Raw genomic sequence first — 6000 nt, 5'->3', positions numbered from 1 at the left:
AGGAAACGCTTCTCAGTCAACTTTCTTGTTACTATTCATAATTAAGTTATAAAAATATAATTCCACGTTTACTGTACTGTTCATGGTGTTTAAAAAAAAATATTTCTATTTTAAAGAGCTTTATTTTATAATTTACAGGAGCAAATCGTAGGTACGAAAATATTTCATAATTTTTCCCGAGATTCTGTCACCAAGTCAGTGTTGCCAGACATGCCTATTTATCCCTAGATTTGGGAATTTTTGGGCGTCTGATGGGGATATTTCTATACCAATTTGCTTGCACTTATATGAAGTATAGAGAGTAATTTCTATAATAATAAAGCCTACAGGATCGGAAGAAAATATATCTGTGGAAATTGGGGATTTTTGCGCTGTTTTTTTTTTTTTTTTTTTTTTGGGGGGGGGAGATCTTTAGACTAAGCCATCTGGCAACACTAACTCTCGAAGTCACGAAATTTCAATATGGCGGCCGGTTGCTTGTTGCCGGAACCTCAGACTTCTTGTTCTCCCTGTTAACGTTCAAAGATCAATCAAATGTGAGTTATTTTCTCAATTTTTATTATATCATATACATAACATGCCTTCTGCTAAATGATTTTTCTTTATGCAGTGATTGTTACAAAAAACTGTGACCATGTCAAAACTTTTCTGAAACCACAAAAGTTTTATGTCGTGTAAAATTCTTTTATTTTACGGAAATTGATTTAGATTTTGTGCTAAGGTGAAGTATAGTTATGAATAAAGTGCACTCTGAAATTGACCTGTTTATTATGTCGTGCAACCTATGTGGAAATATGAACAGTTGCTTGAAGATATAATCGCGCATGGCAATCCAAAATTTAAATTTCCCAGACTGTGAGAGCCGTAGCTTCAGGATATGGAGTTGAAGCGTTGGTAATTTTATTTTTAGCGACCATCCGTTGTATTTTTTTTTCATGAAAAGTATTTTTTCTTGTAGATTTAACGTGTGTTCTGATATCTACCACCTTACGTATCCCAGTAGTAATGGGGGTCCCAATTCGGGGTAATTTTGTATTGTATTACAGGGTGAGATTTCGAACAGAAAATATATGTTTTCCTATAGTAAATAGCGAGATTTAACCGAATCTGATGTTCAATTTCAATCGGAAACAAGCAAGTAAACCAATGCTGGTTAACTTTAAGTTGCCGAATTGGTTTGCTGTTATTACGGATGAAGTGAATGTGAAAACCGGTTAGATCACGTCATTTCCTACAGGAAAACATATATTTCTGTTAAAATGGTTAAAAATAATCACTGATGACATATGTTGTGTTAAAATATTTAAATATAAGCATTTCTACAACGGTAAACACTTCTCTTAAACGAATGTATTGCGAACGATAATATTAGCAACGTTACCAACGATGACGTATGGTACACAGAGTTACCGACGGCACGATGACATTACTAACGATAGCAATGATAGATATTTCCATATGTATTTAAATAATATCTCCATATAAGTTTTACTCAATATATAAAAAGTACAAAAAGGGCACAGAAATTAACAAACCCACCTAACCTATCCTAGTAGTATGACAGGTCACAAACCTCAGGTATTTACTGAAAACGGTAAAATTCTCCACTCACCTTTACGAAGAAGACTTTTTCCCCAAAATGTACCTTTATAGGAAGTAACGGTATAACCACAACGGCGTATCTTGTTGGTTTTAGGTATGGTGGATTCGGTATTGTAATAAAACACGTGAATATCTTTCCTGTAAGATGGGGGAACAACACTTGGGGCACTGCAAGAGTTGAGGAATTACATTGTGTGATTTCAGGAAATATCAACATTGGCAGAAGAATCATAAGAATCACCATGGAATTTAGCAAATGATTTTAGATACAGAATACTGAAGCCGTTACAAGTATCTATAATTTCCTCCATCGTAAAATACGAAAAAATAAATCTCACTCGAAATGGCGCACACCTGACTAGTTCAAAGGTTACAAAGGAAAAAGGCTTCGTGGAAGAGGAATGAACACACCACTTGAAGAGACAAAGGAAGGGGGTAGGGAAATATCAGTTGTCAACCCCCTTGTGTAAACTTTGAATACGTATCGGTTCCTGATTGGTTAACAGAAAAATAAGGGAGTCTAGAGGGTAAACATAAATGAACTGGGTAGGGAAACTAGTACAGGGAAAGTATTTGTGAAACTGCAGAGTGAAAAGGAAATAAAAACAATATAGGAAGGTAAAATGGAATGAGTGATAAAAAATATTGAAAGGAAATATAAAATGAGATGGTTTTACTATGAATGAACTGGATAGGGAAACTAGTCCAGAGGAAGAATTTATGTGAAACCGGGTAGTGAAAAGGAAATAACTAAAGAAATAAACCCAATTTAGGAAGATAAAATAGAATGAATGATAAATAATATGGATTGGGAATATAAAATAAGATGATTTAAAAAGGAATAGGATAATAAAACGAGTAATAAAATGGGAAAAAGCTTCTGCGCAGGGCAAAACTGGTATGCACGAACGAATGAACGTACGGGTGCTAATGTTAGCATGGAATGTTAACATTTGATCTACATCGGACGTTGGCAGCACTGGTTACTGTATTTTTTCATGACAATATTTGCAACGGCGCCTCCAAATTTTATCCGGATATACTGTTTTGTATTTTCCTCCGATTATTATAATTTCAAGAAGGTAATTTATAGAGAAGAAAATGCTTGTTTTACATTTATATATATATCGATTCTCCAGTATGTTTTCCCACCCAAAACCCCGAGTTCCCACTGGGGGTCCCCCATTATCGGAGGATATAGATGTATATATATTTCTGAAACTATTCATTTGCGACAGGAACGGGTGTCATTTTCGAAGAGAGCGTAATTTTTTCTATAAGAATAAGTAGTTTTCCTAGGTTACATTGCCCTGTAATACACTACAATGAAACCCAATTGGGTCCCTAGGTGGGAATCGGTGTTGACAGCGAAAATGAAAAATAGAGTAGAACTGTAGGTAAAGTTTTGGATTCAACCAAATTGGGAAATGTATTATATTAATATATTTTCCTAGTAAAGCACGTGATAACAAAACACTTCTTCTCAATACATTATTGTCGCTAATGCATACTTACAGAGAAAAAAAATATTTCAGGATTTGAAGGTCTTGACTTTTTCTAAGTTTAGTGTATATCTTTCCATGGGCACGCAAGGTAGCTCTTGTTCGTTTGTATGTCTGTTTTCATCTTACTTGGCTCCGCCCCATTGCGTAATGTGACAATATTTACTTGAATGCGCATTTGCTCCTCCCACTTATGTCGCTCCTCCAATCAAAATACTACTGGGTTCTTTTCAAGGGTTATTATTGGACGATTCATTGGTCTCTCAGTCTTGTTTCAAGGATCTGTTTTTCGTGCAATATAACAGTGTAAACGATACTCTTTTGTTTTTTTCCCTATTTCATTATGGGAGAAACCCGTGATTGTCGTTTGTTTTTCGGTTTTCAAAAGTTCCGGTTTCTATATTTTCATCACACGTCATTTTACTGTCATGGATCCTCCGGTACGGTTGTGTGAAATATGTCGTTATTCCTATTTTGATGTGATCGGCCGATTTCATGGGAATTATAATGGAACTCCTGAAGTAGAGAATCGTTTTCTAAGGGAGCATTCCGTATTACCTTTAAGTGTCCAGTGTGGTAAATGTGATTCGCCTTTACATTTTCGTGAGGATAGACATGTGTGGTATTGTACCAAATCTGAACGTATTCCAGTATTTGATGATTCAGAAGAGGGTCAACCACAACCTTCCACATCTTCATCGTCATCTTCCGTTTAAGGTAAGAAGTGATTTAACAAAATATATATATTCAAATTTACCCCTGGTTAAAGGGGGGGTCGCAGGGGGGCGAAGCCCCCCCCCCCCCCCCCCCCCCCCCCCCCCCGGTAGGGGTACAGGGCCCCTAGGTTAGGTTAGGTGGGTTTGTTAGGTTCTGTGGTGCCCTGAAAATTACTGTGGCCATAAGGGGGGGGTCGCAGGGGGGGCGAAGCCCCCCCCCCGGTAGGGGTACAGGGCCCCTAGGTTAGGTTAGGTGGGTTTGTTAGGTTCTGTGGTGCCCTGAAAATTACTGTGGCCTTAGGGGAGGTCGCAGGGGGGCGAAGCCCCCCCCCCCCCCCCCGGTAGGGGTACAGGGCCCCTAGGTTAGGTTAGGTGGGTTTGTTAGGTTCTGTGGTGCCTTGAAAATCACTTTGGCCATAAGGGGGGGTCGCAAGGGGGGCGAAGCCCCCCCCCCCCCCCCCCCCCCCCCCCCCCCGGTAGGGGTACAGGGCCCCTAGGTTAGGTTAGGTGGGTTTGTTAGGTTCTGTGGTGCCCTGAAAATTACTGTGGCTTTAAGGGGGGGTCGCTGGGGGGCCCTACCCCCCTCCCCCCCGGTAGGCCTAGTTAGGGGTATGGGGGAGGGGTGCTGGAACATTAATTATTCATTTATTGCAAATATCATTCAATGCCCCAACACCCTCCCCCCCCTTCCCCCACCCAAAACCCCGGTTCCCAAAGGGTGTCCCCCATAATTGGTGGGATGAACTAGGGTATACATAGTAAATCTCTAAATCGGTTGGTTTGCAGTCAAAATAAACGTTAAATTCATTGAAACCACACTATTTCTGATGCAACAAATATATTTTTATTGCATTTTTCCAAATTTGGCTGAAACTAAAAATTTACCGAACTGTAGATGAAGAAAGGGGCAGAAATCGACGAAACTACAAGAAAATTTGGTAAATGTCCAGGAGAAGGCTACACCCGTTTTTCAAGTATTAACGACAAAAAACTGCAAAAAAACGACCAGATTGGTGTTGCACATTGCATAGAAACATGAGATGAATAAAAAATAAATTAAGACTTACTCTTACACACAAAATGTAAGCATAAACCTACTTTTTCAATATTAATCTTACCCGATGATCATGTAGCTGTCAACTCCGTTGCCCGACAGAAATCTACGGTCGGGATACGCCAGCGATCGCTATCCAGGTGGGGGTGTGCTCAACAGCGCCATCTGTGGTCAGGTACTCAAGTACTTCTTGTCAACAAGACCTCAATTTTTTCCTCTGTCGTGCCGCCGGCAAGACCTACATGGATACGCTGTTGATTTTGGAGTCTTTTGTTCACGATTTGGTGATGTATTTGCCCTGAAGTTTAGCCTTCGCTGTTCAGGAAGCTTTATCCTTAGCTTAGCAAGCTTTTGGAATTAATTTGATTCATTGGTTAACGATCTTTGCTTAATTTTGGAATTCCCCCTTGACTACCTCTAAATTCAAGATGTCTGACCATTCCCAAGTTCCTAAATACAGGCAGTGTAGTGTTAGGACTTGTACTAGGCGTCTTCCGAAGGCCTCTATAGATCCTCACACCGTATGTTCCAATTGTAGGGGAAATTCCTGTCAAATGGAAGATCGATGTGGGGAATGTGCTGGGCTTTCGGAATTCGATTTTAATGAATTCCTCAGATATGCACGTAGGTTAGAGAAGGAGAGAGATAGGAGGAGTTCTTCTCGCTCTGTGGATTTTTCCTCTCCCCATGCCCCTCAACCTTTTCCTTCCCCTGTGGTGGTGACTCCCGAACCTGCTACGAGTGCTCAGCCTGTAATGGCTGATATGTTGCGTGCCATTCAGGCTCTCGGTGAGAAGGTGGAGTCGTTGGTTAGTGACCGCAATCAGCTCTTGGCAGATGTCAGAGAGCTGAAAGCGAAGAGTGCAGTGGGAAGTGTTAGTGCTAGTGATGTGCATAGTGTCAGTGTCAGTGTTGCGCATGAGGGTACATCTGTGCGTGCCAGTCGTCCTCCCAGTCCGGGACCTCTTGCAAGCTCCCAAGCCCAGGGGAGAAGCAATGTCGAAGGACCAAAGGGTTCGGCAGGCCTTGATCGGCGCACGGATGTATCCTCAGTGGTTGCGGACGTATCTGCTAAGGATCGTCCCATCCACTTACAGACGAATGAGCCCTTACATTCCTCGTCTGT

At 40.7% G+C, this 6000-nt stretch overlaps 1 long non-coding RNA gene across 1 annotated transcript in view; it reads left to right on the top strand.

Annotated features, from left to right (window-relative positions):
- Positions 1–450: 450 nt before the first annotated feature.
- The window catches only part of LOC137645061 (uncharacterized), a 30203-nt gene continuing 24653 nt past the window's right edge, over positions 451–6000 (top strand). Inside the window, exon 1 of the long non-coding RNA XR_011045273.1 lies at positions 451–536. This is a non-coding gene — a long non-coding RNA (uncharacterized lncRNA). The remainder of the gene's footprint in view (positions 537–6000) is intronic.

This window comes from Palaemon carinicauda, chromosome 8 (genome assembly GCF_036898095.1).
Source record: "Palaemon carinicauda isolate YSFRI2023 chromosome 8, ASM3689809v2, whole genome shotgun sequence".
NCBI lineage: Eukaryota > Metazoa > Arthropoda > Malacostraca > Decapoda > Palaemonidae > Palaemon > Palaemon carinicauda.
Note: the sequence above shows the minus strand (reverse complement) of the source record. Positions and strands in the feature narration are given on the sequence as shown.